The 15,135-nt window shown below is 39.4% G+C and overlaps 1 long non-coding RNA gene across 1 annotated transcript; it reads left to right on the plus strand.

Moving 5' to 3' along the window:
* The first annotated feature begins 7,270 nt into the window (after positions 1 to 7,270).
* Positions 7,271 to 14,224, plus strand: LOC126084688 (uncharacterized). The gene is made up of 3 exons (XR_007519052.1): positions 7,271 to 7,354; positions 12,848 to 12,940; positions 14,086 to 14,224. It is a non-coding gene; the product is annotated as an uncharacterized LOC126084688 (long non-coding RNA).
* The last annotated feature ends 911 nt before the right edge of the window (positions 14,225 to 15,135 follow it).

Genomic DNA, 15,135 nt, shown 5'->3' on the forward strand with positions numbered 1-15,135 from the left:
AAAATTCGTATCTTTACAAATTAATGGCTTTAGAATTCACTCTATCCTGCTGGTGTTACATAAGCCAAATAAGAAATGAAACTGACCAGCTGAAGCTTCCCTGTCTTTTCAAGTTGTGATTCTCTTTAGACATTACACATTTAGATGACAAACTTTAAGCAAATAAAATTGACTCTCAGAAAAATGTACTCTTCGACCAGCAGCTATAGAAAGATTACCGGAACACTGATAGTGAGGTTCACTTCTGCTAAAAGCTCCCCCTACAGACCTCTGGAATGATGAAGTAGCTTTGGCTTGAGCATGATATTAACCATTAGACTAACAAAACATGCCATAAACAATCATTCAAAACTTCTACAAGGACACTCTGACTGCCATATATGCTCCAGTTTTTGGCTTAAAGATGTGGCTTAGTGTAGGCACCTTGTAAAACCTATCCATTTCTGCAGAATTAGTTAACTTTGTCATGTCACCTAATATTATTATGTATCTCTGCATACATAACTAAATTACCCCCAATAACCCTTGATATAATATGTCAGCATTATTACTTATTTTCCTCCTTCTATTTGCTTATCCTCCAAACTGAAAGCTCAAGAACACTTGTAAAATGAATTGGATATTTTGCTTGTAGGCTCTCCCTGAATTCCTTCCTATACCTTGAGTTTTTGTTAAGTATTTATTTGCTATGCTGTTGAAGAGAATCAAGATGTCTAAAAGTTAGCTGTTTAAGGAAAAAAAAAAAAAGGTCTTCTATCTATAATTCATTATCCACCTCATGATCTTGACACTGAAATTCATGTTCTAGTTGTTTTTCCCCTGGTTTCTTCATTTCTATGGCAATGGGGAGAAGAGGGTGGTGGTTTGTAAATATTTGTGAAAGCCATGATAGCTTACAGACAACCTGAAACTTCCTGGTTCACAGCACACAGACCAGGCTCCCTCCTGAAGGTCTGCACTTTGTAAAAGCATGGGCTCAGGGAAGGAGTCATTGCTAGTGTCTTTAATTCATGTGGCCCATTTTTATTTTGACTCAACACATTTTCTATTACTTTTGTCCCATGTATAAATTATAAGGGTGGCTTCTCATTTAAATTATTGTCATTTTCTGGGAATTGTGCCCTTTTGCTCAGCCAGTTTGGGCTATGCTGTGTTGTTGTCAGCTGATATTGAGTCAACCCCTAACTCATGGGGGCTCCATGCACAATGGATCGAAATGCTGCACAGTCCTGCACCATCCCCATGATCAGCTCGGACCGGACTACTATGATCCATAGGGCATTCATGGGCTGATTTTTGGAAGTAGATTGCCAGACCTTTCTTCCTAGTCCATCCTTGTCTAGAAAGCTCCCTTGAAACTTGTTCAACATCATAGCAACACACAGACCTTCACTGACAGACGAATGGCGCTGCGCATGAGGTACATTGGCCAGGAAACGAACCTGGGTCTCCTGCCTGGGAAGTAAGAATTCTACCATTGAACCACCGACATCCCCATCTGGCCACTACACTGACTTTTAAAACTGAGAACGTTTTGTAAACAAAAAATTGAGTTTGAAAGAAGCAGCAGTGTCCTTATTTTCTCTTGACACTTCTTAGGAGAAAGAGAGTGCTAGGAGTGAGGTCCTTCAACACAGTTGAACTGCACAGCTCTTGAAAAACAATGCTTTCGACCTCCTTAAAAGTATCTACCTAAGTATGCATCACATTTGGGTCCTATTATTAAATGCTTAATTTCAGTGTTTGTTCTAAATATCAGTGGCAATTTCAGCTTTATTGAAATATAATAAAATTATTCTAAAAGAAAAAAAGTAGTACACTAAATTTATTAAGCATATTTTCTGGGCTACTAATATATCTTATAATATATCTTCTAGGTATAAGTTAGGCCTCTCCTCTTGGAAATTGCATTTTAAGTTTTAATATTTCAAGCCAGGTATCTTGGGGGTAACAAAGTAGACCAAAAAAAGTGAGTGTGTGGGAAAAAGAAAATAACAAAAAGCAAGTGGTTTTTTTAACCCACTTTTGTTGTTCATTGTAAAGTAGACATTTAGGCCATACTATAGTTTCAAATAAACAAAAGGGTGGAGTTTATAAAGTATTAAAGAAAAAAAAAGTATTAGGTACAGTATAATTCAATTTTTATTTTTTAAAAATCTCTGTATATACATATAGAAACAGAAAAAGATCTGAAAATATATACATACCAAATGGATATTTTTGGTGATGGGATTGTGTATGTTTTATTATCTTTTTTTTCAAAATTATATATACCTACAAATGTTATATATATGTATAGTTTTATAATATACGCATTCACCATATATACTATATTTTTATGTAAGCATTTTATATCTATGAAGATATCTATATATATGCAAAGATTTCAGTCTAGGAAACCCTGTGGCAGTTCTACCCTGCCCTATAGGGTCACTATGAGTCGGAATTGACTCAACAGCACACAACAACGCTATATATATTAGCACACAACAGTCTATACATATACATATATATACATATATAGATGCTATATATATCGGCACACAACAATCTATACATATACATAGATTCAGATGTAGATACAGATATTTAGATATAGGAGCTCTGATGGTGCAGTGGTTAAGACCTATAGCTGCTAACCAAAAGGTCAGCAGTTCGAATCCACCAGCCATTCCTTTGAAACCCTACAGGGCAGTTCTACTCTGTCCTGTAGGGTCACTAGGAGTTGAAATCAAATCGATGGCAACGGGTTTGGTTTTTTTGGGTTTATATAGAAAAGGCTGGCAGTTCAAATCCACCAGACTCTCCTTAGAAACTCTGTGGGGTAGTTCTATTCTGTCCTATAGTGCCGCTGTGAGTCGGAATCGACTCCACGGCAGTGGGTTTGTTTGTTTTGTTTTTTGGTTGTAGGTATATAGTTTTACTCATAAGAAAAAGGCTATTAGTTTCTTTTAATTTAAAAATACAATAAATGGTATTTTTTATTTCAGTGGGACCCAAGAGATTCGTAAGTTAAACTTTGAGAAGTTTGACAATTCACTTCATTCATTCATTTATTCAGCAAATATTTTTTTGAGTGCTTAGCTTATGTTGGACCTCTTCTAGGTATTAGGGATGTACTAAAAGACACATGACAAAACACAGTGCGTTTTTCTGTTCTAAGGGAAGAGTCAAGTGCCAAATCCTTGGAATTCAGATCTCTCCCATCGCTGTCTATGTTATTCCAGGAAATATGCATTGAGCAAATTTTATGTGCATAATCTTCAGTTAGGTCCTGTGAGGAATAAAAAGAAATGGGACTGAGGAGTGAGATATGGCCTTGGACCTCAAGGGCCAGTGGAACACTGAATACAAGTGGATAATAAGAGCTAAATCTTAAACAGTGCTCATTCTGTGCTAGGAGCAGTTTATTCTAAGTGCTTCATGTGTATTAATTCCTTCAATCTCCCAACAGCTTCATTAGGTAAGGTCTGTTATTACTATCCCCATGTTATAAATGAAGAAATTGAGGCTCAGAGAGTTTAAGGGTTCTGCCTAACATCAGCCAGTAAATGGCCGAGGTGGAATTTGAACCCCGGAAATGTGACCACAGTGACCACGCTCTAAACCACTCCACTACACAGGAGCTGATTTGGCAAAGAAGAGGAAGAAGTACATTCCAGAATGGAGGAAAAGCTGCTAAGCACATGTGGAAGTAAGCCTGTGGGAGGAATGTGGCTGACGATGGCTTTATAGAAAAAAATACAAGTAGCACACGATGAAGAAATTTAAGTAGTAGGAGCCTGGAAACTTTACATTAAAAATTATAAATAGGTAAAGGTAAAGCTGAAGATGAGAAAAATATGAGAAAATTGGAAGTAAAGTGAATTGTAAACGCGCTAGAAAGCAATGTTTGTTCTGAAGTATTTGGTAGTGATCAAAATTGAGACACTTTAGACAGGGAAACCAAGTAAAAATATGCACGCATGAGATAACCAAGGATGGGAAGGTGAGCCATTGAGGTAGAGAAACGCCAGCATTCTCTAGCTGACCGAATGAGAACACAGAGGAGGGTTCTGAGGAGAAGGACCGACGATAGGAACCAAGTGAAGAGAAGAACTTTAAGAAGAAAACGACTTTGCCTTCGTGTAGACTGGCCTGTCAGGTAGTATGGTGCAGCCAAACCAATTGCTGTGGACTGAATGCTGACTCATGGTGACCCCATGTGTGTCAGAGTAGACCCTTTGCTCACTAAATTTTCAACACTGATTTTATAGGAGCAGATTGCCAGGACTGTCTTCCATGGCATCTCTGGATGGGCTCAAACCTCCAACCTCTTGGTTAGCAGCTGAGCACATTAACCATCTGCACCACCCAGAGACTCGATAAAGTGGCCTAGAGCGATGGACAGACTATTCAGGCAGACATTTGGACTGTGCAGTTGTCATTAAACCGGAATAAAGAAACCGTACAACAGAAAAAGGTATGGCTTCACAATACAACAGGAGAAACGGTCTCCAAAATAGGAGTCAGGAGAAGGGGTAAACAAATGGACACAGGAGCAGAGAAAAATTAATGCCAAGACAGCCCAGATTAAAAGAAAGGTTTTAAAAATCATTATTGAATATTTGTCTTCACACATTGTCTTAGTCACCTAGTCCTGCTATAACGGAAACACCACAGGTGGATGGCTTTAACAAAGAGAAGTTTATTCTCTCACAGTCCAGTTAAATTCAGGGCATCTGCTCCAGGGGAAGGCTTTTTCTGTCTCTGTTGGCCCTGGAGGAAGGTCCCTGTCATCAGTCTTCTTGGCCTGGGAGCATCTCAGCACAGGAACCTCAGGTCCAAAGGACACACTCTACTCCCGGCACTCCTTTCTTGGTGGTATGAGGTCCCCCATTCTCTGCTTGCTTCACTTTCCTTTTACCTCTTGTAAGATAAATGTTAGTACAGGCCACACCCCAGGGAAACTCCTTTCACATTGGATCAGGGATGTGACCTTAGTAAGAGTGTTGCAATCCCACCCTAATCCTCTTTAATCATGGACAGAGATTATGATTTATAACATAAGAAAATCACAAAATGGGAGACAACCACGCAATAGTGGGAATCATGGCCCAGCCAAATTGATACACACATTTCGGGGGGGTGGGGGCATAATTCCATCCATGACACACATCTTCTATAAAATGTGAAATATGTCAAGTTTTAGAAGTTTATTGTGATTTTCAGCTACATGAATTGCTCATGTTAAAAATGAGAAAAATAGAATCCTGAGGTAAATTGATATATTTTGAGACAATAACTATAATGGCAGTTATGTTAACGGTTACAAACAAAACCCTAACAATAGCTTAACTTTTCAAGGAGATTTCTGAAGTCAAGTATGCACATCACATATCAGGATTACTGTTTTTTAAAATTACATACTGATCTATTTATATAGCTGAGCCTAGCAGCTCAAAGGTATTTAAGAATAAGATCCAATATCTTGCCTGCTCTGCAGAAATACAGCGCAGTAGAATTATCCCAGTGCCTAACAGGCCCTGGTTCTCACTTGCTGAGCAGCTCCTGCTCTTCATACAAATGGCTTGTACAGGACTGAATGTGATTGAGGAAGAAACAGCTATTGAAAAGCATCCCCTGTACTTCTCGGGAACACAAAGAGCCATCACATTCAGGATGAAAGAGAATCCTTTAGCAATAGAGGTCCCAGAGTCTAGTATCAGAAAATTAGCTATTTCTTAAGAATCCTTTTTTTTTTTTTTTCGTCTTACCCAATAAGAAAAGGCAGCAGGGAAGAAAACCTTTCAAATATACAAACTTCTATCTAATAGACAAAGGGTCTTTCATCTTTTTCAATCTTTAGGGTTATCACCCCAAAACCTGAAAACCAAACTCATTTCCATTGAGTCGATTCGGATTCATAGCAACCCTATGGGACAGAGGAGAACTGCCCCATACGGTTTCCAGTGAGCGGCTGGTAGATTCAAACTGCCACTGTTTTGATCAACAGCCAAGCTCTTAACAGCTGCACCACCAGAGCTACAGGGTTATCACAGACATACAAAAAAGGTATAAAAATTTTAGTTGTTGCAGAGAGTGATCCTTTCTCTTATCCAGTTGTTTACTTACTGATCATCTACATAAACCAGTTACTAAAAGTGTTTATAGGAGGAGAGCAACGTATGGCCATCCACCCTGGACATGGAGTTCCATTTTGCAAGATACTGGCGACCAAGCAGATATGATCTCCCACCCCTTGAACTCCCCCCAACAGACACCATAACCCATTCACTCCTGACAGGCCATGCTCTTTATAGCCTCTGTTCTGTAGCACTTTGGATGTCTGTTAAATTGTTATTTGTTACCAAGCATGCTTTTACTGTGACAGATGCCCCCAACTCCTTCTTCCCGCTGAGCTCATGGAATCACAGCTGTGTTGTACCACAAGTACAGTGTTGTCAAATCTTTGCTTTGTTTAATTATTCAAGTTGGTTCCACCACAGAATTAAACTGCCTGGGGATATTATGGGATCTCAGCACAAACAACACACGGCCATATAGATGCCAACTCTCGCCAAGTATGCTACGTAGACTCTGCTTCTCACAGCGGTAACTGACAGCACACCCCCTAATAAGCAAGAGCAGAGCTAGATGGAGCAATTTAATCAAAAGCCATTTGCTTCAATACTGTGTCACAGTCCTTTAAATTGGGAACCCTATGCTTGCCCAAGGTTGGCAAAAAATCAGAAGCCCAGCCTAGAAGTTACCTCCTCAGTTCTCTGATTCTGGCCAACATATGAGCCATAGTTCAATTCATATTAAATTGAATTTAATAGAAATGTCAGGATATATTTTATCCTCTGAAATTTACTTTATTCTTCATAGTACTTTAAAATCATAGAGAAGTGTTTATCTGTAGCTAGACATTGCCTGGTATTCCAGAAGGATTACAGCAAGAATAATTTGGAGTGCTTTTTCTTTGTCATCGCATGATATTCCAAAAAATAGAGCATTAGGAGAGGAAAGGGAGTTAAGAGAATATCTAATCAGAGCCCCTCACTTTGCAAAGAGGAAATGGAGGCCCAGAGGGGTAGAGTAACTTGAAAAGCATTGCATAGTTTGGAAGGAGCAGATCTCCTGCTCCCCTGCCCCCACCAAAAACAACAAAAAAACACCAGTTGCCATGGGGTTGATTCCAACTCATGGCAACCCCATGTGTTTCAGAGTAGAACTACGCTCCACAGAGTTTTCAATGGCTGTGTCCAGGGCTCTTCAACTGCACCACACCTTCTCCAGCCACTGAAGGGAAATGAAAGGAGGCCTATTTTCTATTATTCCTCCCTGCTTTCTTTTCTGCAGTTCCCCAGGGGTGAGTATCTCTCCTTTGAAGAGAGAGGTCTTGACTGCAGCCTCTCGGTTGTGTTACAGAGTAAACTGTGAGCTAGATAGAGCAAGGAAGCAGAAGAGGCAACTTTGGGGAGGTCATATTTATAGGGCAGAGTGCCTCCCATAGCCCCTACAACATCCTGGTGCCTCAATGTCTATGAGCTAAAAAATGAGCGCATAGAAAGGGACTTTTCTTGGCCACCATGTAACTAGGAGCGCAGCTGCACTGGCGACCGAACAATTCTCCAGGAGCAACCAGGCATTGGTCCAGTACCTCTGAGAACTGCTGGGGTGGGGGGAGCTGACTTTTTCGCTCCACAGTTGGAAAAATGCATTGCTGAGCTCTCCCAGGCTGAGAGGGGAGAAACAGATTAAGCAGCTACAGAAGTTGAACTGAAAATACCCTGTCACAAAGTTCAGCAATCATTTCTCAGAGCTGGGTTAACTTACAGAGAAACGTAGAGAAAAAAAAAAATAAAGATGTTTGGTGTAATGCACACTTCGTATTTCAAGAATTAGTAGCTTTCTCTGGTTTCCTTTCTGCCTGATTTAGAGAAACATAGTTTCTCAGAGATTTAAGGGAACTGAGAAGTCAGCAAGTACAAAATACCAATTAACTGAGGCATCCTTTTCCTATCTGTAAAAGGCTTAAAGCCTCTCAAGTCATCATCAAGAGAGGAAAAGAAGACATACATTTTAAACTGGTAACACATACTAACAAAATAATTTCTAGGAGAGAGAATATTGAGACTGTTACTTAAAATTTTTACTTGTCTAGGAGTTCCATTAGCACAGGTAACAAAGAGTTGCTTATGGTTCTTGCTGGCATTCAGGAAAAGTGATTCATGAAATGCCTAGTATATGCAAGGCACTTCATTGGCAAAAAAAAAAAAGAAAAACCTGGTGCGTTCAAGTTGATTCCGACTCATAGCGACCCTGTAGGACAGAGCAGAACTTCCCCATAGGGTTTCCAAGGAGTGCCTGATGAATTCTAATGGCCGACCTTTTGGTTAGGAGCCATAGCTCTTAACCACTACGCCACCATGGTTTCCTTATTGGCAAAGGTGGGTAACAAAAACAAATAGGACTTGGTTATTAAAGTATGAGTAGTCGGACAACTCTACTTTACCTACGTTTACTTTCTAGCTGCTGACCTCCCTCCTAGACGCCAGTGCTGAACTTTTCACAATTGTTGACACCTACCTCGACCGCAAGCAGACATTCCATTGCATTCTAAAGCTGAGAATATCTAAAACTGAATTGATTATCTTCCCTCCAAAATTGATGTTCCTATTTTTGTTAAGAGCATTAATATTTTCAAAGCCACCCAAGTGCAAGAGCTTGAGGTCATTTTTTTATTCCACCCTTTTCCTTATCCTCAAACTCAGTCACATTGTCCTATTGATCTTCCTTTATAATATCTTAGGATTCCAACCTTCTGCTCTAGTCTCACTGCCTCACACCTTTATATCTGTGCCAAGGCTCTCACAAGCTCTTGCTCTAGTAACTAATACACCCTGCCTCCAGGTTGCCTCACTACCTTGCATACCATTACATGAAAAAGCTTTCTAAAATATCCCTTTGATCTTGATACTCACCCGTTCAAAAATTTTTGGTAGCCAGCCTTTGCTTTCAGAAGAGTCTAATTGCCTTAGCTTTGCATTAACAATGCGCCATTATCTAGCAGCTATTTACTGTCCATCATCATCTTCCCTGGTCCCCAAAAGATGTATTATTTTTTCCCATGTGTGCCAGTTGCTAATGCTATTCCTCTACCTGGAACACCTGTATCCAATCTCCACCCATTACCACTCGGACTACTTCTAAGTGGCTTTCCCTGCTCATTTCTTCATCCTCTTTTAATAGCTCACTATTATAAGCACTGATTATGTGGACCACTGATATGCCCACATGACATTGTTATGGATTGAATTGTGTCCCCAAAAAAGATACGTTGAAGTCCTCACTCTGGTACCTGTTATTGTGACCTTGTTCAGAAATAAGGAATTGAAGATGTTATTAATTAACATGAGGTCATCCTAGTGTGGGTTCTAATTTAATATGAGTGGTAGCCTTATTTAAGAGGCGAGAAACACAGATAGACGCAGAAGGAAAGCAGAGGCAGAGATTGGAGTGTTGCATCTACAGGCTGAGGCACTAAGGATGGCAGGCTGTCACCAGAAGCTAGGAGAGGAGAGAGGCAGATTCTCCCTCAGAGGCCTCAGAAGGAATCAGCATAGCTAAAATCCCTGATTTTGGACTTTTAGCCTCTAGAAATGTAAGACAATAAATTTCTGTTCTTGTATGTCACCCAATTTATGGTACATTGTTACCGCAGCCCTAGGCAATGATTATAGACATATATTGTCTTATATGATTGTTATTTTTGTATATATCTCCTATTACATATTCATCAATTATCTGTAAAGTACAAGGGGTTGTAGTAGGCAGTTTAGGGATTCAAAGATAAATAAGGAACAGTATGGGAAGTAAGACATGTACCTGAATATCATTAATATGTTCCAACAAGCGATAAGTACTATAAGGAAGTTAGAAAGTAGAGACCTAGAGGAGAGAGATTAACTGCAACTGAGGGCATAAGAGAAAAAAAATTCATGGACAAGGCAGAATTTGACTTGAACCCTAAAACTGGGTAGCATTCTATGGTGTCTTAGACATACTGATTATCCAAAAGTATGTGTTTAACGAATAAATAGCCATGAATGAATTAATTAATGACTGATGAAAATAGACACAAAGTACAAGGTGACTTGTCAAAAATCATCTACTAACTTAACGACAAAGATTAGAAAAGTTTATATAAATGTCCCATGAGAAGTTCTCAATCCAAATAGACATTCCAGCCTTTTTTCCTCTAATTTTCAAATCTACTCAGGTATTGTATCACATCGTTGTGTTGTTCCAGAGGCAGGCAGTATCTGAGAGTAAATAGAATGAATGATGGGCACATATCCTGCCTTTTTAGTGCCTGTTTCTCTAAACTGCTCCTGGAAATCTTTTCTTTCCAGGTCGAGGAAAATAGTCTTAATCATTCTAAGAGCAGGAGAATGTCTTGAAGGCAGCTTCACAAACATGCCATTTGTTCTATCCTTAACAAGCCCATGTAGACAATCACTCAGTAAGTTCACATTATAGTTGGGGAAATATAGGCATTGAATATTAGGGAATTGCCCAAAGTCACAGGGCAAAGCTGCAGGTAGACATACTGAGCCGGGTTCTCCTTGCCCTGAATCTGGTGGGTCATGCCACCTCCAGTTAGAACTCGTTTGAGGCCAGAAACAAATACTCCTCCTGGTTTATAGCAAGAATTAGTTCCAGGACTTCCTTTGGTCCAGGGACCTTTAATCAACCCTGGTCCCTTTATATATATTAAAGTGTATCAACTCTCCTGCGTGTCATGTTCTGAACTTCTCACCTCCACAGGCACTGACGTTACAGGTGCCTACAGAGGAGTTATAAATATTAATCAAGAAAGCAAAGTTCATGCCTGAGAATGTTATGACAGTCGAAGTAACACATAAGAAAGAAATTGCTTCCACTGAATAAGGAGACATCTTTTCTCTGCGTGATGTCTCTGCCTGCAAGTAATTTCCTCTAGGGGTGGCAGCATGAAGGAAAGAGGAGAAAAGCAAATCAGTATGGTTCTTTATAATGCATACACTGATGAGGTCTTATGAAAGTAAATAAAGTCCCTGTAAAACACTAGGAAATTTCTTTGAAAATAGCCAGTAAATTGGCCATAAAAGTTACCTCAGCCTGAAAGCTGAAACCATGAATATAATTAGGACTCACTAAAAGAATCCAGACCATGGCTAAGGAGAAGCCTACAGCCTACTAACTGTGCAATGTGAAGGGGTGAAACCAGGGAATGGACAAGTAGGAATGTTAATAGCCTCTTGAATGAACCCCTAAGGTGATTTTGCAGACCCTCTCCATTCTCTTTTGGGCACAGTGATGGAGACGGGAGGTTAACCATAAAATTTCACTGCTAGACTAAGTTCCTGGCTTTGTGCAGTCAAAAACAGCTGTGATTACTCCCAGACTACTTTTTCTCAAGTGCCGTTGAGCCTAAAGATACAGGGAAGGAAGATAGTATGGTTCCAAAATCCTTGAATTTTTATATAACCCAGTAACTAAGATTTTAAAATAATTTTGGAGTTCCTTCTAATTGGTACACCGTCAAGGTATGTTTATATTATAGCTCATGTTTCTATAGATTTTAAGAGTTTACAAAAAATTTTCCACGGTTTGTCTCATTTGAACCTCCCATTAAGTAATTTGACTGAGAAGGGAAATCCATACAGCTAGTCCAAGGTCAGCTAATGCCTCTGAAGGTTCAGGGGGATCTGCTTCTCAGAGATTCTTTATTTGAGTCACTCTACCAAGGTGAACTACTTTATTAGCCTCTGGCTGCACACAGGGCCCAAGGCCAGGATCACTAGTCCAGGTATAGGATAATCTCAGTGAAAACTGGACAAGAAAACACAAAGTAGTCCTCAATTATCATGTGAAAGTACAGGCTTGGTGAATGTTGATCTCTCACAAAGAAGTCTTTAGGAACCTACTACCCCCTGGTGCAAATTACGTACGAAGGGTTCATGGAAAGCCTACAGCTTCCATCCCTGTGCTTGTAAAATGAAATATATCAAGGGTAAATCCCTTAATAGCTTTCTTGCACTAACAGAGGATGGAGGAATTATTGATATTTAAAGTAAAAAAAATTTTGTGAAGTTAAACTCTTTAGAGGAGAACAAACATATAAATTTATTGTGGAAACAACTGACCACAGGTATTTTAAAACTCCAGAAATGGAGGACAAAGAGAATTCACCAAGTCCTTATTGAGGGCATGATTTGTATTTATTCTTTGGCAACTCAAATGCTTTGTTGAAATGAAAGTTTCCCTGCTTCATTACTTTTACCAAAACATGCCAGTGAATAATAAGGTGGTTAAATTTCACCAGCCTCTTACATAGGGTAAAAAATCTTCTGGGAAAACAAACCATTTATGATCTATAAATTAAATTTTAAGTGTATATCAGGAAGAGAAGCCTATATAATATTTTTAATATAATGTTAACTGCAATCAATATATAGGGTCTTTTATCAAAAGTAGAGCATTGTTTATAATAAAAAGAATACAGACTCACAAATTTACTTTTTCCCTACTTCTGACACTAGCCTGTATTTGCTTTTTAGCTGATTAGATCTATGTGACCTGTGCATGGTATAAAAACAAATCAATAAAACTGTATTTATCTAACCTCCAGTTAGCTGGATATTTCACTTATACAGATATTTTTTCCTTAAAAAAAAAAAGTATATACATATAGATCTTCATATTTTTCATTGAATGAAAACATTATGTGTACATAGTAAGTGGAGTGGCTAAAGAAATTTCAGAGATCTCTAATAGCTACCTTTATTTGTCTCTTACTGCATTAAATGACCAACAGGGTATCCCCAGAGACTCCTTGGTATAGCATGGAGGCATGAGTACGAGCTTTGCCATCAAAAGACCTGAGTTCAAATTCCTCTTCCCTTAATAGGTAAGTGATTGTGAACAAGATACTTAACATGTTATGCATTGGTTTACACATCTATAAAATGAGAATAAGGATCGTAATACATTAATACTTCACCAACAGGTTCGAAGGACTCAAAGAAAGCAAAGTGAACACACTTTGCAAATTAAATATAATACAGAAATGTTAGCGGATTTTGCTATTTCTCTCTTAAATTCAGCCTTCTAGATTGGTTAGGCTTTTAAAAATTTGTATAACCTTAGTTTTGTAATAACTATTGTAAGCATGGTATTTCCTGAAGCCATAGATAGCTCTAAAACTTCTTATTGAACAAGTAGAATAATTTCTACAGTGACAGCCTGGGGTTAATTTTAAAATGACCACAAATTTCTCTTAGTTCTGTATATAAGCCCCTTTGCTGCTCCTCCAAAGGAGCCTTGGTGGCACAGTGGTTAAAGTGCTCGGCTGCTAATCAAAAGATCGGTGTTTCGAACCCACCAGCTGCTCTGCAGGAGAAAGACTTGGCAGTCTGCATCCATAAAGATTACAGCCTTGAAAATCCTATGGGGCAGTTCTACCCTGTCCTGTAGAGTTGCTATGAGCCGCAGTCGACTTTATGGCAGTGGGTTTTGTGGCACAGTGATTAAGAGCTCTGCCGCTAACCAAAAGGTCAGCAGTTCAAATCTATCAGCCACTCCTTGGAAACCCTATGAGGTAGCTCTACCTTGTCCTATAGACTTACCATGAGTTGGGTATTGCCTCAATGGCAGTAGGTTTGAGGGTTTTTTTGCTGGCTCCTCCTATCAAGAGGTAGAGTCCATATTTTAACCCTTGAATCTGAACTTTGCTATATGACTTGCTTTGACCAATAACAAAAAAACAAACCAGTTACAGTCAAGTTGATTCTGGCTCTTGGCAACCCCATGTGTTTCCGAGTAGAACCGTGCTCCATAATGCTGTGACCGTTTGGATAGATCGCCAGATCTTTCTTCCAGGGTGCCTCTGTGTGGATTCAAATCACCAACCTTTCAGTTAGTAGCCAAGCAGGTAACTATTTGTACCACCTGGGGACCTTGCTTTGGATACTAGTTAATATGACACAAGCAGAGACTTGAAAAAGTCCTGCACATTGGGATTTGACCTCTTTTGCTGCTAACATTCATAAACAGGCCCAGATCAGACCACCGTGCCACATGGAGAGAAACTGCAGTCACCCCAAATGTTCAAGCCCCTGGATGAGGCCTCAGACATGTGCGTGAGTGAGGCCATTCTAGACAATCCAAACCCAACCAAGCCAGCCTACAGAAACGTGAGATGTAATAAATATTGTTGTTTTTAAGCCACTGTGTCTTTGTGTAGTTTGTTATGCCACAAAAGCTGATATACTGACCTAAAGTGGTTGCCATAGCTACAGAAATATCCAGAAGCATCTCTTCAAGAGCTAGTTTAGGGAATAGCTACTCATGCTCAGAAGATTTCTAAGACTTCAAAACACTATATTTGTGTGCAGCTATCATTTTGTTGGAAACCCTGGTGGCGTAGTGGTTAAGTACCGCGGCTGCTAACAAAAGGATAGGCAGTTCGAATCCATCAGGCGCTCCTTGGAAACTCTACGGGGAAGTTCTACTCTCTCCTACAGGGTCACTATGAGTCGGAATCGACTCGAAGGCACTGGGTTTGGTTAGGTTTTTGGTTATCATTTTATTAGAAAAAGTTACTCAACTAATAGAACCAAAACCAAAAAAATCAAACCCATTGCTGTCTAGTCAATTCCAACTCGTAGCGACTCTAGAGGACAGAGTAGAACTGCTTCATATGATTTCCAAGGAGTAGCTGGTAGATTCGAACTGCTGACCTATTGGTTAGCAGCTAAACTCTTAACCACTGCACCACCAGGCCCCAATAGATACAATGGACCAAGCAAATTCTATAAAGCTTAAAGCCCTAAAGATGACCCAAAAAGTAGAGAGTAGTTTTTTTAAGTTATTGAAAGCAAATTCCAGAAATTTTATCAGAGGCCCCTTTAGCTATAATTTCTTGTCAACTAAACCCTCAAAATGATACTTTAACCTACCCTCCTCACCCACTACTCACCTACCCTTTCCTCAATATTGCAAAATTCTGAACAGCTCCCTCCAGTTTTTCAAGATTTTCTTATATCTGAATTGTGACTAGTCCTGGCTGATATGTATTAAAAAAAACCACACACACCAAACCCA

This window comes from Elephas maximus, chromosome 1 (assembly GCF_024166365.1).
Source record: "Elephas maximus indicus isolate mEleMax1 chromosome 1, mEleMax1 primary haplotype, whole genome shotgun sequence".
In the NCBI taxonomy this organism is placed as follows: domain Eukaryota; kingdom Metazoa; phylum Chordata; class Mammalia; order Proboscidea; family Elephantidae; genus Elephas; species Elephas maximus.